Source organism: Rhinolophus sinicus, chromosome 17 (genome assembly GCF_057876585.1).
Source record: "Rhinolophus sinicus isolate RSI-liver-muscle chromosome 17, RSI-T2T, whole genome shotgun sequence".
NCBI classification, from domain to species: Eukaryota; Metazoa; Chordata; class Mammalia; order Chiroptera; family Rhinolophidae; genus Rhinolophus; species Rhinolophus sinicus.
Genome location: NC_142517.1, coordinates 199,613,620 through 199,626,656, shown reverse-complemented (window position 1 = coordinate 199,626,656; position 13,037 = coordinate 199,613,620).

The window sequence follows — 13,037 nt, the reverse complement described above, 5'->3', positions numbered from 1 at the left end:
TAAAATCAGGAATGAAAGTGGAGACATGATTGCCAACCTTACAGAAGTACAAAGAATTATAAAGTAATATTATGAACAGTTCTATGCCATCAAATTAGATAATATAGAGAAACAGATAAATTCCTACAAACACGCAAACTACCAAAACACAGTCTAGATGAAATAGAAAATCTGAAAAATCTATAGCAAGTACAGAAACTGAATCAATAATCAAAAACCTTCCAACAAAGGAAAGATGAAACCTGCTTGATTCATTGGTGCGTTCTATCAAATGTATAAAGAAAAAGTAACACCATTTTTTTCAAACTTTTCTAAAAACTGAGTAGGAGGGGATACTTCTTAACTTATTCTATGAGACAAGTGTTATCTTGATACTAAAGCCAGACAAAGACATAACAAGAAAATTACAGACCAATATTCTTTATGAACATAGATGCAAAATTCTTAACAAAATAGTAGCACATTAAATCCAGCAACATATTCAAAAGATTATACACCACTCCTAAATACTATTTAGTACTTAGGAAGGGTGGTTCAACATAGAAAAATTCATCAGTGCATTAAAATGAAAAATAAAACAAGAGAAAATATGTCAAACAAAACAAAACACATGATCACCTAAATCCAGGAAGAAAAAAAAAAAAAAAGAAAAGAAAACATTTGACAAAATCCAACCCCCTTTAATGATAAGAATACACAGCAAAGGAGGAATAAAAAGGAACTTTCTCAACCTGATAAAGGATATCTATGAAAACCCTATAATAACATCGTACTTAATGGTGAAAAACTGAAATAATTCCCCCTAAGATCAGGAACAAGACAAGAATGTTTATTTCTATTCTGTATTGCACTGCAAGTTTTAGCCAGGGAAAGCAGTCAAGAACAACAAATAAGAGACATCCAAATTGGAAAGGAAGAAGTAAAATTGTATTTATTGGCCAAGGCATATATAAAGAAAAATTATAAGAATCTATGTAAAAACTATTTAATAAACAAATTCAGCAAAATTTCAAGATTCGACAACACCAACATACAGAATATGTAGTATTCCTAAGACAAACACAAAATCAACAGTATTTCTATATATCAGCAATAAATAATCTGAAAATAAAATTAAGAAAACCATTCCATTTACAATAACATAAAAATGAATAAAATACTTAGGGTTAAATTTAATCTAGGAGGTGCAGGACTTGTACATTGAAAACTAAAAGATATTGTTTAAAAAAATTAAACAAAATTAAATAAATGGAAAGACATAGCTTGTTCATGGATGGAAAGCTTTAATATTGTTAAGATGTTGTTTAAAAGAATTTATATAAGGGGGGAGGGGGGTGGGAGATGAGGGTAAGGGGGATCGAATATATGGTGATGGAAGGAGAACTGACTCTGGGTGGTGAACACACAGTGGGATTTATAGATAATGTAATACAGAATTGTACACCTGAAATCTACGTAATTTTACTAACAATTGTCACCCCAATAAACTTAAAAAAAATTTATAGAGTCAATGCAATCTTTGCCAAAATCCCAATGGTCTTTTCTTCAAAAGCGGAAAAGCTGATCCTAAAAATCATATGGCATTGTTAGGGACCTCAAATGGCTAACACAATCTTGAAAAAGAGGAATAATGCAGGAAGACACATACTTACTGACTTCAAATTATTGTATAAGTTACAATATTGTATAAGCTACAAATTATTGTATAAGCTACAATAATGAAAAGAATGTGGTACTGACGTTCTATTCTATATCAATGAAATAGAATTGAATGTCCAGAAATAAACCTGTGTATCTATGGTTAATTTATTTTTGACAAGACCGTTCAATGGGGAAAGAGTCGTCTTTTCAACAAATGGTGCTAGGGCAACTTGATATCCACATGAAAAAAAAAAGAAGCTATACCCTTACCTTATACCACATACAAAAAGTATCTCAAAATGAATCAAAGATCTAAATGTAAGAGCTAAAAGTATAAAAATCCTTAGAAGAAAGTGTAGATGTAAATGTTCATGACCTTGGATTTAGCAATGGTTTACAACCAAAGTACAAGCAACAGTAGTAACAACAACAAAAAAATAAATTAGGCTTTACAAAATGTAAACTCTTACGCATCAAAAGACACTATCAAGAAAATGAAAAGACAATCTCCAGAATGTTTGTAAGTCATAAATCTGATAAGGGTCTAGTACTCATAATACAAAAAGTACTTGTGCAGTTGAACAACAAAAAGACCAAAATAAAATCAATTTAAAAATGGGCAAAGGAACTCAATAGATATTTCTAAAACAAAACAAAAACAAACAAAAAATAAGTGTTAGCAAGGATGTAGAGAAACTGGAACTCTCATACACCACTGATAGGAATATAAAAATGGTATAGCCACTGCGGAAAACAGTTTGGTGTTTCCTCAAAGTGTTAAATATAGACTTGCTTTATAACCAACAATTCTACTCTTAGGTATATATATCAAGAGAATTGAAAACAGTGTTCAAGCAAAAATGTTTACATGAATGTTAATAGCAGCATAACTCATAATAACCAGAAAGTGGCTATTATAACCCAATGTCTATCAACTGAAGAACAGATAAACAAATGTGTTATATGTATTAATGAAATATTGTTTAGCCATAAAAAGGAATGAAGTACTGATACATGCTACAACATGGATGAACCTTGCAAACAATATTCAAAATGAGAGAAGACACATAGAAAGTCACATATTGTGTGATTCCTTTTACAAGGAGTGACTGCTTAATGGGTGAAGAGTACCTTTTTGGGGTGAGGAAAATGTTCTGGAATTAGATAGTGGTAATAGTTGCACAACATTTTGACTGAAAGCCACTGAATTGTACATTTTAAAATGGTTAAAATAGTGAATTTTATGTCATGTAACTTTTACCTCAGTAGAAAACAATCAGGTACACGATGAAAAAAGATGCTTCAAGTGAACAAAAAGGAACAAAACTAAAGGTTTAAAAATGGCCTCAAATCAACTCAACTCTTTCTTCTTGAGTTATAGTCTTCAACCAAGCACTTTTATGTTTCCTCAGTAATGCAGCCTTTGCAGTAGCGGCATGCATCATGTTGCTATAATTAATACAATTTTCTTGTGAAATTACATTTGCAAAACTATAGATGTATTTTCAGTTGTCTTGTATTCCTGCCAGATAGCACACCATCATCATGTATTATGCCAGGAACTGCAATAATGTAATCAATATTATAATTAAAGAGTCCCCACTATAAGTATATATTTATATGCTATGGCGTTGACAACTGGCTTTTTAAAAGCCCAGCGTTTAATAGTTTTGTGCATCATTTACAGTTCCCGTGCACCAGTGACATGATTGATTAGCACCACAATAAGAAATTATGTCTTCTGCAGAATCCATTCTATATTGGGAGAATTGATTATATTTCCCTGGGGAGGTCAGATCTCATAATGCAAATGTTAATTAATTTTTTTGTATTAAAAGCTAAATACAAAGATTGAATCACTTTTATTAGGAACGTCTTTAAACGAATTCACTGTCCTTTGAACCCAAACAGTTTATCTTTTGGCACATGCATCCTATTAATGAACAAAAACAATTGATTATGCAATCATCCACGTGGAGTCTCCTTACTAGGTTATAAAAATAGGCTGCGATTGCCTCTGTCGCTGTTAAATTTAATCTCAGACACTTAGCAGGTTTCCTTTGCTTCATTTATCTTTTTTCTTTCTCTCCTTCTCTTTGAAAAATAATTTGAAGAATAAGTCAGGAAGTTAAAATGAGTAGCATAATTTTGTTTTTTAATGTGAAGGTTTAGAGTGGAATGGGATTACATATGCTGTTTATTTCAAATATATTGTACTAGACAAGCATCATATCAAAAATCATATGGCTATGTAGAAGATGGAACAGTCTATAATTAAACTAGAGAACTGCTAGGATATATTTCATAGGCTTTTCTGCATTATAAAAAATTCATGGAGACCACCTCATATGTACGAGGTCTGACAATTGGTTCGAGAACTCATCCTAGAAAAAGTGCTACATGCCTCATTACTGAATATCACTACAGTCACCTTTGAAGTACTCCTCTTGGGAAGCTATGCACCGATGCCAGTGTCTAGTCCATCCTTTAAAGCAATTTTGGAACTCTTTTTTTGGAATGGCCATCAGAGCTATGGTCGTATTACTCTTGATATCCTGAATGTCACCAAAATGTCTTCCTTTCAATATTTCCTTTATGTTCAGGTAAAGAAAGAAGTCATTGGGGGCCAGATCAGGTGAGTAGGGAGGATGTGCCAATACAGTTATTTGTTTACTGGCTAAAAACTCCCTCACAGACAGTGCCATGTGAGCTGGTGCATTGTTGTGACGAAAGAGCCATGAATTATTGGCAAAAAGTACAGGTCGTTTTCATCTAACTTTTTCACACAGCCTTTTCAGCACTTCCAAACTTGGTCAACAGTTTCTCCAGTTGGTACAAATTCATAATGAGTAATCCCTCTGATATCAAATAAGTTAGCAACTTTGTTTTGACTCTTGATTTGGACTGATGGAACATTTTTGGTCATGGAGAATTGGCTAACTTACATTGTGCATTTTGATGCTTTGTTTCAGGGTCGTATTGGTACACCCATGTTTTATCACCAGTGATAACATGGCCCAAAACATCGTCTGCCTCTCCAAAAGATCTTGTCAAACTTTGACTCTCTTTTGCTTTTGTTCATTGGTGAGTTTCTTCAGGACCATTTTTGCACACACCTTTCTCATGCCAAGATTTTCACTGAAGATTTTCCTAACTGTTTTCTCTGTCAATGTTTACTTGGTCTGCTATGCTTCTCACAGTCAGCCCATGATTTTGATGCAAACTTCAATGAATTTTTGAAATGTTTTCATCAGTTCTGCTCATTACTGGCCGCCCTGACCTCTCTTCATCAGTGATGCCTTCTCTCCCCTCAGAAAAACATTTAATCCATTTGTACACTGCCATTTTCTTCATAGCATCATCCCCATAAACTTAGACTAACATGTCCCTGATTTCACTTCCACTCTTGCCAAGGTTAACAAGAAATTTAATGTTCGTTGCTCTAATTCGAGCTCAGACATTCTCGCGATGGCACACAAAAATACTAATGAAAAATAATGCAACAACAATAATGAACGCCAGTCAGCAAGACACCACCACACGTCAACATGAACACAGCTGTGAGACACTGTAAGGTTATGAAACCCTACTAAGCTGTTTATACAGTGTTGCCAATGTAAGTACACAATGGCAAGTTTGCGAACATAATTGTCAGACCTTGTATTTTACTAGAAATTTCACTGGAAATTGAAATTAAAATGTAGCAATGGTGGTTTGCAGTTGACTGGCCTTTATAATGGTCAGGTCTACCTGCAAGTCATGGAGAGTTTCGAAACAGTTGCAATCTGGTATTTATGTATTAAAATTATTTTTTAATTAATTTGATGAAAGATACGTTGGTTACCATCTTATTTAAGACCAGATTTCTGGGACCAAAGGTATCATATTCAATTCTTCCAGCATGGTATCATTACCATGGTTTATTTTCTTACTGCTGTTCCTGTCTTCTTTCAAAAATTTTCGTAAGCCTGCAATTAGTTTGAAAAATCTCATTAGATATCAAATGAGAAAATCATTAAATGTGCTCACTGCAGAAAGCATGCCATCCTTTGAAATCTATATTACTTGGAGTGTTTCACTTCGGAGCCCAGTGCTAACCAGGCCATTAGAGGAGACATCAGCAAGGGACCGTCTTTCGCTTCTGAAGATACATGGCTCATCTGTGTAAATTGATGATGATAAACATTTCGGACCCCCAAGTTTTGATTAATTATCTCCAGGCAATTTTCCTGGAGTGTATTCATTGTTGATGGCTCATAGAGCTCTACACCAGGGCTTAGCTGAAACAAAATGACAACTTGAATGGGTTGTTTTTAGTGTTATTAGTCTTTTTGAGCATCTTTCTCCTCTCTTTTGGCATCTTCCCTGACTTCTTATCTTGGTGTCTAATACATCTTTTTGCTTTCTCTCTCACAGAGTTGTTCAATCTAATGTTCTACTCAGACACATTGCATCCAACAGTTTATGGTTAAAAGGCACCAGAAGGTCTGCACCCCACCCCATCTTTCAATGCCCCAAAGAAGAGAAAAATCATAGCTTTCCAAAGCATGGTAGTGCATGAAGTCCAACTCATAAATTATGAAATGGAAATCAGGGTTTTATTTGCTCTGGTGTAGTATAAAATTGCATATTTTCAACAACAATAGGGACAATGGTAGCATTTTTAATGCTATATCAATTAATTATAAATATTTTCAGTCTCTTCCTTACTCTCTCACTCACTTCTAAGCAAGTGAGATTTCTATTGGCTGGGTCACGTCCTGTTGTTGGGAGGAGCTGGGGAATGGGCAAACAGCAGCCAGAGATCTCAGATACATTTATCCATATAATAAAAAGAGCTGAGCCAGAGAGGACAAGGGTATGAGACTAGAGAGCCTCCAAGAGCTGCACTTGTGAGAATGTGAGGGAGCTTGGAATTTGAAGGCAGGGTATTGGAGCAGTTGTGGCATGTGCGTGAAATGGAGAGAGAGAGAGAGAGAGAGAGAGGGGGGAATAAGGTTTTTGACAAGTGTTGTTTTGCATCATCAGTGTGATTTTTCTTTGATGGTTTAAAAATATGCTAGGGTTAGTTAAGTGTTTTCCAATTATTTTGGATGCTGAACTGATGTGTCTTTCAATGGCACCCAAGGTTGAACTGGGGCCATGGATGATTCAATTTTATACTATACACAGCCATGACTATGAGAGCCCGCTTAACTATTACCTGTCTGGGCACATGTTTGTACATACCTTTTCCTTACTCAAGTAGTACTGTCTCAAGCTTTGACACATCCAGTGAGTTTTAAACCCTTTTTCCTTGATCAAATTTACCTCTCTTTTGACCAGTTTTCTTGAGAATCTGCTTTCTGCTGCCTATCCTTTGGATTCATTTGAACTGCTGGTTCTAACCAAGGTGATACATATTCCACCTGATTTGAGTTTCTAGAAAATATGCTCAACTCAAAGGAGAGTTTCCAGGGTTGGAGGCACAGGGTGAAAAGGGTAAAGGGATTAAAAAGTACAAATTAGTAGTTACAATATAGTCACAGGGATGTAAAGTGCAGAATAGGGAATATAGTCAATGATATTAGGTATGGTGCCAGGTGGGGACTAGATTTATTGGAGAGATCACTTTGCAAATTATATAAATGTCTAACCACTACACTGTACACTTGAAAGTAATATAAAATACTATTGAATGTCAAGTGTAATTGAAAAATAAAAATTAAAACAAAACAAAGGAGAGTTTCCAATTGTGGACATTCTAGGCATCACAACTTGTCAATGACACTTTTTCCTCCGACCACCAAAATACATCAAATAGAAAACTAGTTCTACTTTGTATACTCGCTTCCCACTGTTTTCCCTATTCTTTCTTTATGGAAATTTGTTCCCTTCTGAAGTCAGTAATTAGAGAGGCTTTTTACTTAAAGAAAAGTCAGGATATGAATCAAATATATGACTAAATATTTGCTAAACATGGCATTTTGCTAAGTACCGGGGTCATGGTGAAGTGCAAAAAGACAAGTTTCATACCCTCAAGGAATGTATAATCAAATGAGAGTGACAAGTATATATAAATGAATTTTCATGAATATAAGTGTATATTCATGCACTATGCTAAGTGCTGTAGAGAAAAGAGATAGGATGCATGACAGCATATGACAGGGAGCCTGTCCTAGGTGGACTCAACAAAAGCTTCTCTGAGGAATTAACGATAAAGGCAAGATAATATTTGCAGGTATTAGCTAGGCAAAGGGGATGGAGAAGAGTTCTCCAGTCAGCAATTGGGGATAGCACATGCAAAGGTCGTGAGACAGGTCAGATCCTGGAACATTTATTCAAGAAGCAGAGGGAAATTCATATGACTGAAGGGCTGCAAAAAGGTAGAAAGGATGCAATATGAGCCTGAAGAGACAGAAAGGCAAAATCATTTGGGGTTTTGTAGACTAATTAGTGTGTGTGTGTGTGTGTGTGTTTTCATTAAGAGTTATGGAAATCTGTAGATGCAATTTAAACAGGGAAGTAGCATGGTCAGAGTTGCTTTAAGAACATGAAGTGGAGAAAGATGAATGCTGACAGATGAATTGAAGAGTATTGCCACAGTCCAGAAGAGGTGTAATAGCAGTTTGGTCTAGTTTTGTGATGTGGGTGACAGAATTAAGGGAAAGACTTGAAAGATGTAGAGGAGATAAACACTTATAAGACTGAATAGTAAACTAAATATGGGGGTAAAGGAGAAGTAATCAAGGATAAATCTCAGGTTTCTGGCTTCTGCAGCTGAACAGCGTGGGGCCATTCACCAAGGTCAAAAGCAATAAGCCCTCTGCACTAAGACTGAAAAGACAACAACTTGACTTGAAAACACACACACACACACACACACACACAAAACAAACAAACAATGAGAAATACTAGATTGGGGAGGAGGAAATGGTGAGGCAAGATCATAAAGGAGCTCTGGTCGTGCTAGAGTTTGAATTGCTTTAAAATGATCCAAGTTGAGATCCTATCATCTCTAAAGTGAGCCGTGTAATACCCATCTTACAGGATGGTTCCATGTTTTACAGGCTATAGTGTCTGTAAAGCATCGTTCCTGTCACTTCAAAGGCTCTCTGTAAAGGTGAGGAAACTGCTTGCCTATGACAATATGTGTATGTGTGCATAGTTAAGCTTGCATGCCGGTGTGGAAATAATCCAATTAATGGTCTCCAGTTGTATTTAAATTCAACCAACATAAAGCTACTATTATATAGCGAATAGTTCTTGTGTTTCTTATTAACCTCTGAACTCTTGAGTAATTTAATTCCAAATACAAGATAGATAAGATAATATATAGTCAACTTGTGTTCCGGCATTTTATCTCTGCATTCATTGGAGCTTATGAGTTCACAAAGTCAGTACAAAAATGGCATCCTGTTTCTAAATAATGACTGCATTTTAACTTTAATTTAATTACGGTACATGGAAGAGGAGACCTTTAAAACTATGCAGTGATTTGCCTCAGTGAGTTAGACTAATCAGTAAGCCTCATTATACTCAGCACATAGCATATATGTCTCCCACTTTATAACACATTCCTTAATGTGCTCCCACAGTGCTATCAAAACTGATGCTTGAGCATTTGCAGAGCTTGTAGTTTTCCTTTTAAATAAAAACCCTCAAGTGTAAGGTTTTACAAGGAAGAGCTATGGAGAAAGAAAGTTGGCAAATTGAAAAAGAAGCTTTGTCCTGGCAGCAGCTAGACTCTGAAGGAGCCACAAAGCATTGGTGACTTTTATTCTGACAGGTGGGATAAAGATGATCTATAGCGCCATCCCCCTCTATGAGGATGGAAAGGAATATTAGGAAACTCCAAATGAAAATAACTTGACGGCAGACATTTAGGGGGTCCTCCTCCCCGTTTCTGCACAAAAGACTCTACATGATCAATGTGAGAGGCAGCTCCTTTGAAAAGACCAGGCCTAAATTAGTGTGATGGGAAGACTGACAAAGCACTAATCAGAGAAATTAAGTGAAGTTTTTTTAAAAAAAATAGAATAAACAAGTTTATTCCAAAGGAAAATTGTTACTCAAACCAAAACAGTACTTGAGCTATTCCTCAAATTCTCTGACTAATTGTGCAAACACCAAGAGTGGGGGATGGCATGAGTAGAGAGGTGGGGAAGCTAGGACTCGGGTTATTCAGTGAAATTTAAAGAAGATAAATGAGGTTAAGTAATTGGACAGTGAGAACAACTGGTCAAATGATTTTCATCTTTATGGACTTGAGTGTGGGAACAGAAGATGAAATATTCTTGGCAGTGAACATGCGGGCTATGACTTGAAAGACATCCAAAGTGGGAAGGCTTTGGGCCCGACTGGTTCCAGCTCACCTACTGAGTGGTGTGGAAGAAACCTGATGGGTTCACACAGATGATGTCCCAGAACAACTCGGCCCTGGGTATCAAATAACAAGCCTATAATCCCTGGATTATCAAAGAGCAACGCAGCTTTCTTTATTTACTTATGAATAGCAGGAGGTGGTCAGGCACCTGTGGTTTGGATAAAACACGCACCATTTCTTTTTCTTATCCTGCTTCTAATCCCCACATCCTATTAGACTTTGGTTTGGACGTGCAGTGGCCGGGGCCTTCCAAATTTGCTTCAGTGGGAGAGAAACTCTTCCCCTCATGGCGCCACACAAGTAGCGATTGTGCCCTTTCTGTGTCTTCAGGCCAAGGGCACTCCACAGAAAAGCTCCCCACTTTCTGCTGCTACATATTTTCCATGGCCACCCCAGGAGGATTGAGGAGTTTCTCCTCCAATAACCAGATCTTGTGAACATTTTTCAGAATTATGAGAATTTGGCCTAGAAATTGGCTTTGAGTCTTCTCTTTTCCTTTTTTCTGGCCTCCTACAAGCCTAGTTGGTTTTCAGAATAACATGCATGTTAAAGAAGGCTTTGGGGAAAGACCCCTATGTTTCCAGGCTCCGATACAGGTAGGCACCTATAGATTGGTAGGTGTATATTTCAGTACAGGTGACATTCATTAATTCAACCTGCCTCAATGTCCAGTGTTTCACGTTCTGATTTCTTCCTAGCTATGTTTTCAACCCAGGTAGAGATGTGTCCAAAATCTCCTCTCTCTCCTAGCCCTTGTTTTCTTTCCATTTGCTTGGATCTCTTTTCACACTCATGGGCAGAAAACAAAACAAATTCCATTCTATGTAGGCATTCTAGAATTTCCTCTTGGTTCAGCTTGTTTTATCCTGTAAGTAGGTTCTGACTTTCCATGGGACCCTATTCCCCTATGAGAGTAAACATCTCTCTGAATTTCTCACTTTCTTTGGACATTTTATATCAGCCTGGAACATTTTTCTCTATTGCATCCGTTCCTACCTGACTCTTGCTGACTCTAGTGACCCATTAATAGACTCCTTCTGGTTGTTCTTGCACCCTTTCAAATTAGATCAGATCTTATTTCTGTTTCTGCAAACAGTTTTCCTTTTGCTTTCAGCCCTTTCCCTCTGTCTCTCTTACACACACACATACAGACACACACACACACACACACACACACATACACACACACACACACACACACGTCAGCGTCAGCCGGAACGTGCCCTGCTCTCAGCTGATACGTTTGAATTCCCACATTAAGGCTTTTATCACCTGAGCCCATTCCTCTTTTTTTGCCACGGGATTTCTCAAACTCTTTGGCATTTGATAATTTCTTACACGTACAATGAAACAAAAAGAATGTGTGTAAATGAGGTTGTGTGGGTGGGCTCCTACTGCCATCAATGTGGGGTGATTTGCAGTCTACCCTGGAAAGCATGGCTTGAGAGTGTAGAACATGTGCTATTTGTACCAGCTACAGCTAGAGGCATAGACAGCACACGTAAGAGATCTCATTTGAAGCAGGAGGGCACCTGTCAGGGATATAAATATTGCAACAACATCGTTTCTTGATATTTTTATGATTATTTTGAATTTTGGGGGGCTGTCTCTATCAAGTCAGAGTAGCAATGACTTGTTAACATGATGTGACTATATGACTAGATAAGGAAGCTGAAATGAAATTTGTCGTCCTGCACAGATATAATAACACTTTCATATCAGGGTGATGACTGTTTTTAAAAACACACGCACAAATAGAGATATAAATCATTTTCTCTTTTACTGTTTTTCTATTTCTTACCTTAAAAATATCCCAGTTTACGTGACACAGAGATAGTTCTTCCTATTTCAAATTTATAAATTGAGGCTTGGAGGATTCATTTATATAACTGGGAAGTGAATTCTCCTTTTTAAACTTCTACTAAAGAAATAATGATGCTTTTTTATGCCTCCAAAATAAAAATGTTTGAACATCATTTAGCTGTGTTACATGCTTTAAGTGTTTACTCTGATCGGAGACTTCATTTTTTTATACTACGTACAGTATTTTTTTAATTGTCTCCAGTGTTGATACAGAAACACTCAATTAAAAAACAAACAAAAAAGGGACCTTTAAGTTCAAGGTGAAAATCTCTTTGGAAAAACACAAGCTCTGATCTGTGTGCTCTGAGAGCTGAAGAGCTATTCTCAATGGAGTGTGGCTTCCTCTGCACCCGTTGGGAACAGAACACAGGTGCTGAGGGAAAGAAGAGGGGCATACGCTGGGTCCTGACCCAGGGGGGTGGGTCGAGGAACCAGGGAGATCAGCTTCCCCAAAATGGTACTTCCTCAAAGACGTGGTACATGTTAAAGGGAATCCTGCCCATCAACCATTGAGCACCACGTGGCCAGCACCCTTTCCAGAAAGATCAGAGCCCTATTACCTGATTGTGAAAACAGAGTCCAACAGCATGTCCATAGTTGTCCCTGGCCCACACACATCTGGTCTTCATTCACTCCAGCGAGCTGGCCTTCACTCAGGGGAGCCTGACGTCCCCTCTATCTTGGTCTCCCTCTTGCTTCTCTTTTCTGTTTCTCAGCCCCCCATAACCACCCCACCCCCTTACCAGTACTCTTGATCCAACCTTCCAGGATCCTACATAGTTAGATCCAGAGAAAGCATTTTTCTATCTACCCTCCCCTGGCTTTTTTCCTCCAGAGTTATTGCGGTATCATTTCTATAAAAAATTACACATAATTAACTTATACAATTTGGTCAGTTTACGTATCTCTATCTCCAGCTATCTAATCTATCTATATTTGTGTTACCATCACTACAATCAAGGTATTAAATACAATCATCACCTCCAAAGTTTCCCTGTTTTGTTTTTGTGGTTAAGAACACAACATGAGATCTACCCTTTAAAAAATTTTTTTAAACACACAATCCTTCATTGTTAACTGTAGGCATTATATTATGCATATAAGGCAGATCTCTGCAACTTACTCTTCTTGTATAACTGTAACTTTCTACCCAGTTGAGCAAACAACT